We start from the raw sequence: 16,140 nt of genomic DNA on the forward strand, positions 1-16,140 counted from the left end.
ACAGCTATTTGCATCTGTTATTCCCCATCTCGCAACCCTAGTGCTGCCTCTTGCGCCGCCGCCGCAGCCATCCAGATCGATAGTACCGACGCAAGCCTTTTGAGTGCCGCCGCAGCCATCTCCACCCCCTTGCGCAGCCCCCGAGTGTATGCGTGTGAAGTGGCACGTCACAAGCAAGATGGTGAAGAAGGCTGAGAAATCCAAGGGGAAGATCGCGGAGAATCCAAGGAAGGAAGGTTTCAGGAAGGGCAAGGAGCCCCAGCTGCCACCGCCGAAGTGTGGCCCTACCAACCATACCACACCGCCAAATCAGGCCGCTGCTTGGAAGGCGTCCACCATGAAGGAGGAGGAAATCTAGGAGTTTGTGGATGCGAAGTTTGTTGCAGGAGAAAGCTCTCATCAATTGGAGATGCGAGTACGCTAATACGTGGAATTTTGAGATCGTGGAATTTTGAGATCCACCCCAACGAAACAATCATTTGGGCCCGTTTTGTGGAGCACGGACTTGCGGCTCCAACATCTGATTTCTTCCGAGGTATCCTCGACTACTATGGTATCCAACTTGTGCATCAGAATCCTAATGGGATTTTGCATATTTCAATTTCCGTTCACCTCTGTGAGGTCTACTTGGGGATACAACCCCACTTCAAACTTTTCCGCAGCGATCCTCAACCTAGCCAGGATAACATGTCTGTACTCGGAGGTGCCGGCTTTCAACTACGGGACTTGGATCTTTACTTGGAGTATGAGACTTCTCAGTCTCATGGGCGTGGAAGGACAAGTGGTTTTACATTGAAGACCATCAGCCCCCAATGCCAGCAATCACAGGGTACTGTCCCAAGTGCAGCACCAAATGGCTGGATGAGCCAACTACTGTGGACAGCTTGCAAATTAGAGTTTTGTTGCAAAAGATTGCTACTTGGAAGAAGGCAGGGTTGACCGGAGTTAATGTAGCGGCCAGCTTTTTGAAGAGAAGGGTACAACCGTTGCAGCTGCGCCGTACTCGGGGTTATGAGTACTCCGGGTTTGGGGATCCCACACGGATGTCAGCTGAAGATATCTCTGACAAGAGAGTGGAGGAATTGTTAGGTCGGTTCTTCAAAAATTACCAAGGAGTGCCCAAGTTTGATGAATCCATCCAGGCTTACAACAACCGGCATAAGCCCAGAGAGGTAATTTACCCACTCGTGCTCCTTTTGAGTACTCATAATTGGTAAATGTCTTGTTTACCGACTAGTAGTTGCTTATGCAGGAAGATATTCTTTTGTATTTCTCTCCTCCGTTCTTTTGTAACTACCATTCTGTAAGAGTAACATCAAAATAAATTCACAGCATCTGTTGCGACCTGATTCTAAACCTTTTCTAATCATGTGTAGCTAAGATAGAATTAGATGAATTTAGGACTTACTGGGGAAGACCTTCCTTTCCATACTTATCGTAAGCCTCCTTTTTCACTGGATCACTTAGAACTTGATAGGCTTCGCTTAATTCCTGGTAAAGGTAAACCAGTTCACATCAGTGTTCGTAGCAAGCAAACCATCTACAAGATAACTCAATCAAGTTCTTTTGCTGGGTGGATCTTTTGCTGGGTGGATCTTTTGATTGGGTGGACCAAAAACTCCTTCCTGGGCTCCAAATGCAGGGGTGCAAGGATTCAAGAAACCAGAAATCTACGGCTCCCTAGGAGGAAACCTGGACAAGTAGACAACACTAGTTCTTAATAGTGCTGAATGCACAATGTTTGTTATTGACTGGGTGGATCTTTTGCTGGAACAATGTTATCATTTTATGGAGTTCCTTTTCATTGTCTCAATATTTGGGTTTAGCAATTTGGTCGTCTTGGATATGTCCTTTATGGTTATGGAGGGGTTATTCGGTCTGGTTCTCTATCCCATATGGAATAAGGGGACCCTGGAAACAAAGTCTTTTCTTTAGCGATTATGAGTCGTAAACATAATTGGAACATCCTGTCCTGGAATGTGAGGGGACTTAACTCCTCGGTCAGATGGAATGCTGTCAGAAGTAAAATAGTGGAATCCAATGTGGATATCATATGTTTGCAAGAAACCAAAAGGGAAATATTCATAGACGCATACCTCAGAAACTTCTGTCCCCCTGCCTTTACCCTTTTTGATTTCATTCCGTCTATTGGAAATTTAGGAGGAGCTATTATGATATGGAATGCTAATAAGTTTCAGGGACACCCATTTTCCAAAATAGATTTGCACACTCTGTGGAGCTACAGTGTAAGATGTCAGGGGAAACGTGGATCCTAACCAACATTTATGCCCCATGCACCCCAGAAGGTAAAATAGAATTCTTGGATTGGTTCAAGCGAATTAGGATGCCAGATGACGGAAAATGGCTAGTTGTAGGGGATTTTAATCTGATAAGAAGACCATCAGATAGAAACAGACCTGGAGGCCATCCCCAAGAAATGGTGTTGTTTAATGAAGCAATAAGCAGGCTAGGTTTAACTGAGATTCAACTCAAAGGAGGAAAATACACTTGGACAAATAAGCAGAATAACCCGCTCCTAGAGAGGCTGGATTGGTTTTTTTCTTCCTCTGCCTGGATTTCGGTCTATCCAAACACATGGGCAACAACTCTGTCAAGAGACTCTTCTGATCACAACCCATGCATCATCTCCATATCAAATTTAATGCCTTCGTCTCAAGTATTCAGATTCGAAAACTACTGGATGCATCATGAACAATTCAATGACATTCTGCATAATGTCTGGACTTCTCCAGTATCCCCTACCGATACAGCCAAAATCATTGGTGCAAAATTCAAAAACTTGAGAAAAGAACTCAGAATTTGGAAAGCAGGGTTACCAAGTCTGGCAAAAACAATTCAAAGTACAAAGGAGGTCATCCTATTCCTAGATATTCTGGAGGAATCTAGAGACTTATCCCTGCAAGAATGGAATTTAAGAGAAATTATCATTGACCACCTCAAAAATCTTTTACAGCAACAGAAAACCTACTGGCAGCAAAGGAGCTCTATCAACTGGGCTAAAATGGGAGATGAGAGTACAAGGTTCTTCCATGCAAAGGCTTCCATAAGAAACAAGATAAACCACATCTCGACGCTGCAAGATCAGAATGGACAGGTTGTCAAGGAGCATGAAGCTAAGGCAAACCTCATTTGGGCAGACTTTAAAAATAGAATGGGCAGGTCAGACTTTCATCACATGTATATCAATCTAAGCTCCATCCTATCTCCCTCAGAGGGTTTACAAGATTTGGATGAACCATTCTCCAAAGAAGAAATTGATGATATCATCAAAGAGCTACCAACCAATAAATCTCCAGGTCCTGATGGTTTTAATGGAGAATTTATTAAAAGATGCTAGCATGAATTAGCTGAAGATTTTTATGCTTTATGTGAAGGTTTCCATAATGGGGAAGTCTGTGTGCGCAGCATCAACTCTTCTTTCATTACTCTCATCCCAAAAAAAAGCTTGCCCTTTGCAGGTGAGCGACTACAGGCCAATCTCTCTTCTAAACTCCTCAATAAAGCTCATTACAAAAATCCTCGCGTTGCGATTACAAAAGGTCATCTCTAAACTCATACATCAGAACCAATATGGATTTATCAAATCCAGAACCATTCAGGACTGCCTGGCTTGGGCCCTAGAATTTTTGCACTGTTGCAAAACTTCAAAGAAGGACTTCATCATACTCAAATTGGACTTTGAAAAGGCTTTTGACCGTATCGAGCATAAGGCAATCTTAGAGATCCTAAGACATAAAGGCTTTGGGGAGAAATGGATAGGATGGATTAAGACCATTCTTGGATCAGGCACATCATCAGTGCTTCTGAATGGTGTTCCAGGTAAAACCTTTCATTGCAAAAGAGGGGTCCGACAGGGGGACCCACTATCACCACTTCTATTTGTGCTTGCTGCTGATTTGCTCCAATCCCTAATTAACAAGTCTAAGGATGAAGGACACCTTACCCTCCCAATTCCCTCGAGAGCCAGTAATGACTTCCCAATTGTTCAGTATGCAGATGATACTTTACTTTTCATGGAAGCAGACCAGAACCAGCTAATCCACTTAAAGAGCCTTCTGGATACATTTGCAGAGTCTACTGGGTTAAAGGTAAACTACAACAAATCCATGATGGTCCCCATAAACACTCAGCAGGACAAGCTCGATCTCTTGGCTGGTATTCTAAACTGTCAAACAGGTGCCTTCCCTTTCACTTATCTGGGCTTACCTCTTGGGTTACATAAACCTAACATGCAAGACTTCCTCCCTTTGATCAAGAGAATAGAAGGAAGATTAGGTGGAATCTCATCTATGCTTTCACAAGGTGGAAAGTTACAGTTGGTTAATTCAGTGTTAACTTCAACAGCTATGTTTCAGATGGCCACGTTGAAGCTACCCAAAGGAGTAATTCATCAGATTGACAAATTTAGAAAACATTGCCTCTGGAGAGGTTCAGATTTAACATCTGCCAAGCCATCCAAAGCAGCATGGCCTATAGTCTGCATGCCCAAGAGTCAAGGGGGATTGGGGGTGCTCAACATAAATACACAGAATGAGGCTCTATTATTAAAATTCCTACACAAATTCTTCTCCAAAGTTGATCTACCTTGGGTACACTTGATATGGGATAAGTTGTATAGCAATGGTTCCCTTCCGGGCGTCCAGAATAAGGGCTCCTTCTGGTCGAAGGATATAGTCAAATTGTTACATAAATACAAAGAAATTGCGTCTGCTAGGATTGCGGATGGAAGCACTGTTCTGCTATGGCAAGACTCCTGGAATGATCACTTCCTGCCATCTGAGCTCCCCCACCTCTTTTCTTTCGCCAGAAGCAAAAACATTACGTACTATAAAGCGATAAACACGGCAGATCTCAATTTGTTGTTCCACCTGCCTTTATCCACAGAGGCCCATTCGGAACTCCTTATGCTCCAGGAGATAACTCATAATCTAGTCTCTCAGAGAGAAACAGATCTTTGGACTTATATCTGGGGGTCATCAACCTTCTCGGTTAGCAAAGCATACAAAGCTTTAACAGGACAAAAGGAAACACACCCAATTCATCATTGGCTATGGAAATCGAAATGTCAGAAAAAGCACAAAGTATTCTTCTGGCTTCTGATAATAGACAGACTAAACACAAAAGATATTCTACAGAGAAGGGGGATGCAACTGGACTCCAGCGTCTGCGAAATGTGCATCCTCCAAAAGAGGGAAACGGCCACGCATCTCTTCCTGAGATGCAACTTTGCAAAAGCTTGTTGGAGTTCGATTGGGATTTCTTTTGTATCCACAAGATCGTCAGCTCACATTTTCAATCAGATTAGAAGACATCTGAATGCTTCCTTCTTCATGGAAATCATTATCCTCATGTCTTGGAGTATTTGGACAACAAGGAATGACTGGACCTTCAACAATGTGGATCCGTTGATTACAGGAACTCGATCCAAATTTCTATCTGAAATTTCGTTGGTAGCTTCGAACAGAATGAACCCTGCTTTGGGCCAGGAATGTTTAGATTGGTTTCGCTCCCTCTGATTTTCCTCTTTGTTGTTTGTTTCTTTTATTTCCCTCTTTGTTTTTTGTGCTGATTGCTTTGTAACCTTTTTAGATCATCATTTTAATATATTTCAGTAGGGGCTAGCCCCTCCTGTTGCATTAAAAAAAAATGCAGGTACAAGAACAAACACAACTGTACTCAAATGAGTGTTCAGCTTTTACACTACTGCAACGTCGACGCGAATTCTACAGTTAAACGGTCAGAAACAACGCACAATTACACAGTGGCCATCTCGTGGGTTTTGGGTTTTTTAGTCCACCGTTATACGTACCTCCTAGCAGCATGTAATCCTACAGACATGGCATTCATATTTTATCCCCTTCTGCATTCAGAATGCAACTAACAAAGTTCACAGGACATACCAAAAGAGTAGAGCAGAATATGAACATGTACCTGAAACCTCCGGGCGGCGTCAGGGTTGTCGGGATTCTTGTCCGGGTGCACCAGCTTGGCCTTCAAAAAATCCAAGCAGGGCCAACAGATTCAAAATCACGAAACAGGAACAGAACGCATGAAGAACACCATCATCGTCGATCGGGGGAGATTTTACGGTCCACGCACCTTGAGGTAGTAGGCCTTCTTGATCTGGGCCACGGAGGCGTCAGTGCTGTCCTTCACCATTAGCGCTCCCCGTCCGACCTTCCCCCTTCTTCCTCCTGGATCAAAATCAAACTGCAACTGAACTCTAACGAAAACAACGACGGATCCTGGCTGGAGGCGAGAGAACGGAGAAAGGAAGAGCCGGAAAAGAGACGAGGAGAACCTGGCCGGGAGCCCGGGGATGGTGGGAGTCAGTTGATGCGATGGTGCGGTCAACGTGGGAGAAATGGGCTCCTTCGCCTGACCCACCTGCGCCTGGACCTTGTCCCGTCCTCGCGCCAGGACAAAACTGCAGTGGCGATTGCGAGACGCCGCTCCGCTCCCGCCGCCTGCAACTGCAAAGGGAAGCTTCGGTGGCCGCCTGGCCGCGCCACCCTTTCCGGACTCCAGCGAAGCCGGGCTAGGTATTTCTAGCCCGGCTGTGTACATGATTAGGCGTTAAGGAATCACAATTATTTCTAGTAGGATATATTATTGGCTTATTATGGCCATGCATCACTGCTCCCCTTATGCAGAGTTTACACCAGCTGTCAAAAGAATGTTACCAAAAGTTACATTACATGATGGACCAAGCCAAGCCAGGCCACGAATGGCGTGATTTCGGCAAAGGTTACATTTCCATCGCTAACACGACCAGCCTCAACTAGCAATTAGTACTAGGACTAAGACCTAATGTTCTAAGGTTACAGAGGCTGCCAACTAATCACTAAACACTACACCGGCGAGGTGGACAGCAGGAAGTTCGGCATCTGCCTCTGCAGCAGAATGCCGCAGAAGGGGCAAAGCGGGACAGCGGCTCCTGACAAATTGAGCGATCCTTCGTCATTGTTGGCGTCCAAAGGGGATGCCTGCATGGTGAAGAATGACTCCGGCAGCAGCTTGTCGACCATGCCTCCACAGCATACGCAGTGCCACGCCGGCTGCAGAACGGAGCACAAGAGCATAGACGCCCTGCACCTTGTCAACGTGTGCCTTTCTCTGCAGATGGCTACATCAGTCGACTCGAAGGGGACTGGTGCAGAGCAGTAGAGGCAGGTTTCTTCGACAGAGTATTCGCATGCCGAGTCAATCCTGCAGGAGGAAATCAATTAAGTTTGACATTTCACATACGAAATTGGCTGACAGATGATCGATTGAGTTAGTAAAACATACCCGTTTCCTAGATCTTTGATCCTAGATCTGAGATAACTGAGCTGGTTATGCACTTCATCATTCATAGATACCCAAGAATCCATCTGGGCAACGCTGACAGGAAACCAGCTGTTTTCAGTAGATGTACCCTTCAACAAATATGCTGTCCTTTTCAGGACTGCAGCAAAGGTGAAACCCACGAGTCTCTCACGCAGCTCTCTTTCACTCCTTATCAGAAGAGTGTTCCAGAAATCAGTTACCGTGTCATTACCATTTTCAGCACCAGGACCATCCTGTGCATGATCGCTGAGCATCACTTTTCTACAAATTATGTTCAGTAACTGTAGCTTCCGCAAACTGACACTGGGCAGAATGTCATGCCTTGAATATGATGGGGCATTGATAGAAACACACTGTGGGTCATCTGAAAATAAAGTTGAGATCCAAATGTCCATTAAAGTCTCCAGAAAGGCGGGTGCGTATTTCTTGAACCCTTGTAGTGCAGTTACAACATCCCACAAGACAATACTCTTTTCAACATTTTCATATTTCTTCAACGACCACAAAATATTGGATCCCCACCACAAGTTACTCGAGGATAAGATTGCAGACTGTGGATTGCTAACATCAATCCTCCTGTCTAGTGGAATACCAACAAATTGACCACCAATCCAAATGAACTCAACCACTGCCTTTTGGGTCCTATTGTTTTGATTAACAAAATAATGACCGCGTGAATGCATCTTCTGAATGTTATATTAAAGCAATAAAGACTTGTAGCACAATGATCCCAATACATTTCATAATGAATTGTAAATGTAGTTACCTGGCTTGATACATCTGGTCTAAAAGATTCAGATCCAAACCGCGGACCTGAAAAGGACAAAGTTCATCAATTCTTACAGCTTATGCATACGGTTTCCCTACAGAAACTGTTCAGTTGAGCAAAATGATGCCTGATATAAAAGCCTAAAGCATACCACAGCAATCATTTGTTCTCCAGGTGCTAGTGTAAGACCAAAGCATCGATTGGAGACTTCAGATAGCTGCATGCACATTTGAAAGTCAATAATAAGGAGATAAAAATGCTTGGACATCAACGAAGAAGAGAAACAGTTATCTATTTTTACATCTGTTGACTCTTTTGGCTCTGGAAAATTTGTATGCACAGGAATTTCTTCAAGGTGGTTTTCGTGATAGATCCAACAGCGCGCAGAATTATCCTGAAAAAGAAGCAAAATGTAAAGCATCTGCAAGTACTACAAAGCTCAAGAAAAATTATGAACTAAAAGTTACGGTTCCCAAAATCTGGAGGATATAAATTCTCGAGAAAGATAACAGAGTGCAAAGTATAATATATTCAGTGGCATCACTAATATAATCAACAATCAAGACAGCCTTGAACTTTCAATAGCTAGTTCAAGTAGTCAACTCATACTTCAGCTCAAGTAGTCAACTCATACTAAACACACATCCCACATCTCTGGTTGCTGTTGCTGTTTTACTTAAGCCATCAGACTTCTAACAAATCAATAGGCTTCAATTGACCCCACAGGCCCAAATCCTTACATTAGTCCATACTGTGGGATCGGACCAGTTTTCCTGGTAAAACAGAATTACGAAAGTGGTAGCAATCAAATAGTGCTATAAAAAAGTTAACGGACCTGACTGCAGCTGTATAAACAATAGCCATCCATACCCCATGATAAACCTGTCACCTATGGTAATGTTAGATATTTTTTTCTTTTGTTAAAGAGAAAGATACTCAACTAATGTGAAGTTTTACCACTTGATCATGCATGGCATGCATTGGTATTCTCAATTTTGCAGCTATGTGTATTCCATATCCATGTTTCCAGTGACCTAGATACTCGTCCAATTGCCAAATTAACCTCGTACTGGGACCGGATAGGTACAGCTAATGAAATTGATGATACTGGAGCTGACAAATCAGTGGTGACCTGACAAAAGGAACATTTGGAATGAAAACTTTAGTTACAGAAGATAAAAAAATTAACTTATAGTACAATTAGCATGCTACATCGAATTAATGTTGTACACTCACAAAAGGAAAAAAAAGTATATCGCATAAATCGCTCATGTGAAATATGAATTGTAGGTCGATGCTTATTATGTACCTCGGCAACTAATGCAAAGGGCACTTCTTCTGCATTTGTACATTGATTTAATCCTTCAATATTCGCCAACCATATCTTCACACTGAGAAAATAAATAAAATCTTCAGCATGAGATATGAAACATTTACACAAAACGAAAGGCAACAAATAACCATCAGAATACAAAATTTTATAAATTGGACGGAAATGAACAATGAGAATCTTTAAAGCATTGAGAAAAGCATTTTCACCACAACCCAGATATCTAGTGCAGAGAATGCTGTGCATCTTCTTTTAAACATTGATCACATCACCTGCACAAGCATGAAGCATTAGGCACAACATCGCATGCCTATGCAGGTCCTCCTGCTGCTTATGCAGACACTTTGACCTTGTTCCAAGGCACATAACAGCTCAGAGTTTTTTTTAAAAAAAATATGAACATCACATATATCCCCATTGCCATGTCATGAATCATTGAGAGCTCATAAAAAAGCCATGTAAACAACCAATACATAATACAGCCGAAGAAAGCACATAATCATTTACAAATAATACACATCAATCATGCTCACCTTCCGTCTGAGCATCCAGTAGCTAAAAGAAGCGAGGATTTTGAAGAGCCCGCGGAGGAAACTTCCCAGGTTATGGCACTGACCCATGATTTATGAGCTTGCAGAACCCCAATGAGAATTGGATCACTGGTAACCACGCCAGCATCTATCGTGTAGTATTCTGGCTTATACAGTTTCCAAAAAGACACATTTCCAGATTTGGAGCCAGCAGCAAGAATGCACCAATGCCTCGATAAACAAGAAGTTCTATCACTTGATGACACAAGTGGAGACCATGCAACGACGACGGAAGACAGATGTGCATCATGACGAGCATACTGTTTTGCCGTGATAAGAGGAAGAGATTTGTTTTCTCCATTGGAGAGCAATGATGCTTTAACATTTCCAGTGCTGCCTTGTCTATTTACAGCAACGAATTCATGCCCACGTTTTGCGGTCTGAAGTCACAAATACAGCAGTGTTAAATAAACAATAAATTCAAATTTCAGTCATGTACAATATGCTACGAAATACCTTCACTTAGCATGATAATTAATTCCTCTTTTTGTTAAGAAACAACATGGTTCTCCTTTACGATTGAAAGAATAAATTGAAACTCCAGCCTAATGTTAACATGTAAAATTTGTACCTTTTTCGAAGATTTCTTCTTTGACTTAGAGCATGGTTTCAATGAGAAGTCTGCATCCTTCGAAGCATCTAAATCATCCTCATTGCCAAGGTAGGCAATTCACTTATACTCCAACACGCCCCCTCACATGCAGGCTCCCTCAGGTCACGTGTGGAAATTGGAGTGGGCTGCAATTATTTTATTTAATCATGCACGCCAGGATTAGAACTCGAGACCTCTAACCCTCATACCATATTGAGTTGCATGCACCAACCAGTTCAACCCAAAAGCTTAAGCTGGTAGGGAAAGGTGGGAAATTCACCAAAAATAAATTTTGAGGGAAGATCTGTGACATACACAGATGAATGGGTAGACAATGCTTCCATATCCACATTTGATAGCCCAAATAATAGCTAGATGATGATTCTTTAGACCATCTTGTTGTTTCAAATATGGTGATTGTTTCTCTATTTGCAAAATTATGATGCGGAACCAGAAGTATTACTCACCTTGGCGGTTTTCTTTTTCTCTGTCCAGGACCCCTGCGACAAAGGGGATCTTGCAATTCACAAGTAGAACCTAAAACCTCTGTCTCTTCGGTATTTGTATTCTTCTGATCACAAAAGCATATTTTAACCACACATTCGGACAGAAATAGGCGACAATCAAATAAATAGAGCTCTCAGTGCTAGAGTGAAAGGTATCATACCGGAGAAATCAAATGAGGACCATTATCCTCTTCAAAGTTTATAACTTTGTAGTAGTTAAAAAGCAATTGCGATATATCTGCAACCTAGAACAAGTGAAAGGTTGATAAGCACCAATAACTGTGACATAGAACAAGTGACCACTATACATGAATACACACGAGGGAAGACAAAAAAACTTAGCCAGGCCAGAACAAATTTGTATTAGCAGGCAATAAAGACCATACAAAAGCTACTCCTTGAACAAAAGAGTCAAGAACAAACCCCAAAACTGCAAATTGCAAGTTTTATTCTGATTATAAAGTGGAACAGTACTACGAAAGTGCTGCAGAATGAAATTTTGAATGGAAACTAGGTTATGCAGTTAATGGTGAGCGGATTCCCCTTGCCATCCAAAAAATATCAGACTCCTCATACGCATTATGCATGGATCATTGAAACAATGGCCGTAAGACAAACCGGCACAAGAAAAATCAGTGCAGCGCAGAAATTCAGTTGGTAATCCACATGAACTTCCTATATTCCTCATATATTACATTGACAAATTCAAACATTGTTCACATAGCACAGAAATTGCTTACCTCAACCCACTCATCACGAAATTCCCAAATTGGTGACCGGTAAAGCTTCACACGACCATCCACAGTGCAAACAGCCAGCAAACACCTAGATTTGTCATCCATATAAAAATATGTAAGTGCAGTAGGATGAGCAGATGAACCTGTGCACAAAAAATACATCTAGAGAAGATCATGTATAATTGAATACCATTTAAAATTGAATGTCAAAGATATATATACCCATAATTAGGTGCAAATCCTTGTTGAGACCATGAAATTGACCGGGCAAATGGTTCAGTATCACGCGCTAAGCATGTAGGCACCAAACATGGCTCAAAGAGATCTGCAAAATATTGACAAATTGAGAATTTAAGATCAAACAAAATTGATACACCTATATGGCCAAATTGGACTTCCTTTTTCCGTTCTTTGATGGATAGACAGTAATTGAAAGCTATGTACTAACCTATGAAAAATGGCCTGACATTCGTTTAAGAAGCGACTACGTAGGTTGTGATGGAAAATGCAGTTGTAATAGTAGTTTGAATTTTACAGAGTAGAATATGACTAGTAAAACTGAAAGGACCAACTGGAAGACAGTTCACTCATTACAGTTCCGAAAGTTCCATTTTGTTTTTAACAGAACACCACATCCAGATTGCAAAATTGATGTCAAGGAAACAAATTTCTGAATATGGATGGTTAAATTGAGTCTTCAATGTCCCAAATAATTAACAAAATCAGCAAGTTTAATATGCCCTACAGGAGATCACCAAAGCAAAGGCCAAAATATACCTTCTCTGTTAACCACTCCTATAGGAAAAGGATCACTGCGACGAAGTCCAACCAGTCCACGAGGCCCCTCAAGCACAGCTGGGTTCTTGAATAGGAACAAATGAAACATGATGAGCGCAAGGTTAGGTAGATCCAGATTCCACATATGAACTATCATGAAACATGAGCAGGGGCGAAGCTACGTTGAGCTACCATGGTGCACATGCACCAGGGTGAAGCAAAAATTTACTACTAGTTTACTTAATTTTACCATGTAAATTGCCCTAGATTTCTTCTACACAAAGAAGGGTGCACCAGGGTTGTTTCAAACCTAGCTTCACCCCTGAACATGAGTGTATGACATGAATGAGAACATCTTAGCGTGATGGGATTGCACTTACCAGAATAGTGACAATGTTGCGACAGCCACCAAATTGTCACTTGACCAAGCAATAGCATTTGGATAAGATGGAGAAGCAATCAGCGTTGCGGCTTGGTAGTGCGGAGCCATGGCACTCATGCCCAAGCATATCTGGCAACAAAATTAAGCTATAGCTCTGCCACAAAGTAAAGAAAACTTGTCATATGTTTGCTGATTCAGATGTAAATAGGATCATAAGCATGCAATGTTAGCACTGCACTTATTGGCAAGCATGGCAACATCAACATATTAATAGTAGAAAAAATAATTACTGCTATAGTGCTATGGACACCAAACAACAAGCTGAGTCAGAACATGCCATTGGAGACATCAAAACAACGGGCGGATGAAGAAATTACAAAAGAGAGTTTCATTCATAATCACACAATGTAGATTGTAAAAACTGTCTCCATCAATTATGCATTTTGTTCTGGTGTGGTGGTTACGTGATGTGATCCTTTACGGGTTTAAATATTTTGCATCATATATTAATAATAATTTACTTGCATCGAACGAGAAAAATTCATCATCCCCGATCCATGACTAATATTGCACATTGCACTTAATAAGGGTATCACGGATGAACTAAACAGAGCAAAAAAACAACTATTATATCTTATCTGAACCATACTATATACTTTTGGCTGAACATCAAGTTGCTAAAACTGCACATGGCTTCCTAGACTATCTACTTGATCTCATATTCAAATTGAACTGGATTCACAAACCATACGTTCTTTCACTTAATCTATTGACAAAAAAAGAAAAAAAAATCCCCACCCAAAGACCAAACCAGCAGAGAGGAACGACTGAAGCGAGCTGAGGAAGGGAGCACATTCTAACGTGGTCCTGCCCAGAGGCGGGCCCAGGATTTAGACCATGGGTATTCAAAATTCCAAATGCTAAAAAAAATTGACAGCCTCATTAAGTGCCAGCATCATTGATTAATAAAATTGAGCATAACTTGAAATTGTCCAACACATAGATGTACTAAATGGTAACATATCAAAGTGGCAACATGTGAGGTCCTGATCCTTTACTTGCAAGAAGAATTCCCTTTCAATCAACGTGATGTTTAAGAACGAAAGGAGTATCACTTATTTGTAGTTAAGCAAGACTCCTTTGATGCATTTCTCCGTATCTTTCTTTAATAGGGGTGCTTTCACCCCCTCCTGCCAAAGATTGAATTCAAGTCAGGAGCTACACAACACTCCATTGCTTTCACCATGTGAAGCCAATCACAGTCCATGATTTTTTTCCCCAAACCTTTATATAATTTTCCTGAAGTTTTTCACCATCCTTGGAGTGTTACCAAGTGGTACTGTCGATTATAACTTGAGTGGTACTAAGAAACGGTACCACCAATACCAAAACTTGGTACCACAAGTACCAAAAGCAATTTATAATTTTGGTAGAATTGGGTACCATCCAAGGATGGTAAAAAGGCTCTTTATAAAATAACATGAATGCTCCAGCAAGTCAGAGTTCAGTGACAAAGATAATAAAGAAACGATAAGCAAAAACTAGTCAGCATGACATTTTATTTATTTTTCTTATACTTCATTCTGCAGACTCGTGATGATGCTAGGCAGTTCATGAAGTATCTTCATCCTGATCTTGGTGTCGGTAATGCAATCAATTTTCTATTCTGGACTTATAGTGTGGATTGAAGTGCTTCAGTAAATCCTGATTGCTTTGTCTACATTTGAGAAAAATTACCTGAAAGATCTTATGGAGCTAACTGTCGCATATATGTACCTGATCATCCGAAAAGCAGGTTTAACAATGTTTATGTATGATGACTTCATTCACCAACCTACAACAACAACAACAAAGCCTTTTTGTCCCAAATAAGTTAGGGTAGACTAGAGATGAAACCCACAAGGACCAACAAAAAGACAAGCTAAAAAAGCAAAAAGAAAAAAGAAAGAAACAGAAAACAGGTGAAGAAGGGAAAACGAACGTAAAAGGGGAAGACCAGTTAAAAAGAGAAGGGAAAAGAGGGGGAGGGGGAGGAACAAGAACAAAAGGTTAAGGGAAGAAGAGAAGCTAGAAATTAGAGTTTTGGCATGTGGATGGCCAGTTTCCATTCTTTCCTATAGAATTTCCTTTTAGTTTTTGTGGCACCCTAGGGTCGCAAAGGATACCCGAAGCTAGACGCCACTTCAACCATCCGGCTTTAATTCTATGATTAACATCTTCATCGATGTTTCCATCCTTCTGTAGCATCAATCTCAAGTAACGAAAGGTGTCTTTCTTGGGTACCACCTGACCATCAAGGCTGACATCTCTCCATCCTCATGCCTCGTGGCACTGAAATCACATTTCATATACTCTGTTTTAGACCTACTAAGCCTATAATCTTTTGATTCCAGAGTCTGCCTCCACAACTCCAATTTCTGGGTAACACCATTCTTGCTCTCATCAACAAGCACCACATCATCTGCAAAGAGCATACACCAAGGTATATCTCCTTGTATGTCTCTGGTGACCTCATCCATCACTAAAGCAAAAAGATAAGGGCTCAGAGCAGACCCTTGGTGTAGGCCTATATTAATCGAAAAATCATCGGTATCTCTATCACTTGTTCTAACACTTGTCACAATGTTATTGTACATACCCTTGATGAAGTTAATGTACTTCGGTGAGACTTTGTATTTTTCCAAGACCCACCACATGACATTCCTAGGCACTTTGTCATAAACCTTTTCCAGGTCAATGAAGACCATATCAACAAATGTCATGTGGTGATCACCCAATTTTACCAAAATTATAAATTGCTTTTGGTACTTGTGGTACCAAGTTTTGGTATTGGTGGTACCGTTTTTTAGTACCACTCAAGTTATAATCGGCAGTACCACTTGGTAACACTCCAAGGATGGTGAAAAAGTTCAGAAAAATTATATAAAGGTTTGGGGGAAAAAAATGATGGACTGTGATTGGCTTCACATGGTGAAAACAATGGAGTGTTGTGTAGCTCCTGACTTGAATTCAATCTTTGGCAGGAGGGGGGATGAAAGCACCCCTATTAAAGAAAGATAGGGAGAAATGCATCAAAAGAGTCTTGCTTAACTACAAATAAGTGATAC

The 16,140-nt window shown here is 41.5% G+C and overlaps 1 pseudogene; it reads right to left on the reverse strand.

Annotated features, from left to right (window-relative positions):
- Window positions 1-6,664: 6,664 nt before the first annotated feature.
- Window positions 6,665-13,183, reverse strand: LOC117858137 (uncharacterized; annotated as a pseudogene).
- Between the last annotated feature and the right edge of the window lie 2,957 nt (window positions 13,184-16,140).

The sequence above is a fragment of the Setaria viridis genome, chromosome 5, assembly GCF_005286985.2.
Source record: "Setaria viridis chromosome 5, Setaria_viridis_v4.0, whole genome shotgun sequence".
Lineage (NCBI taxonomy): Eukaryota > Viridiplantae > Streptophyta > Magnoliopsida > Poales > Poaceae > Setaria > Setaria viridis.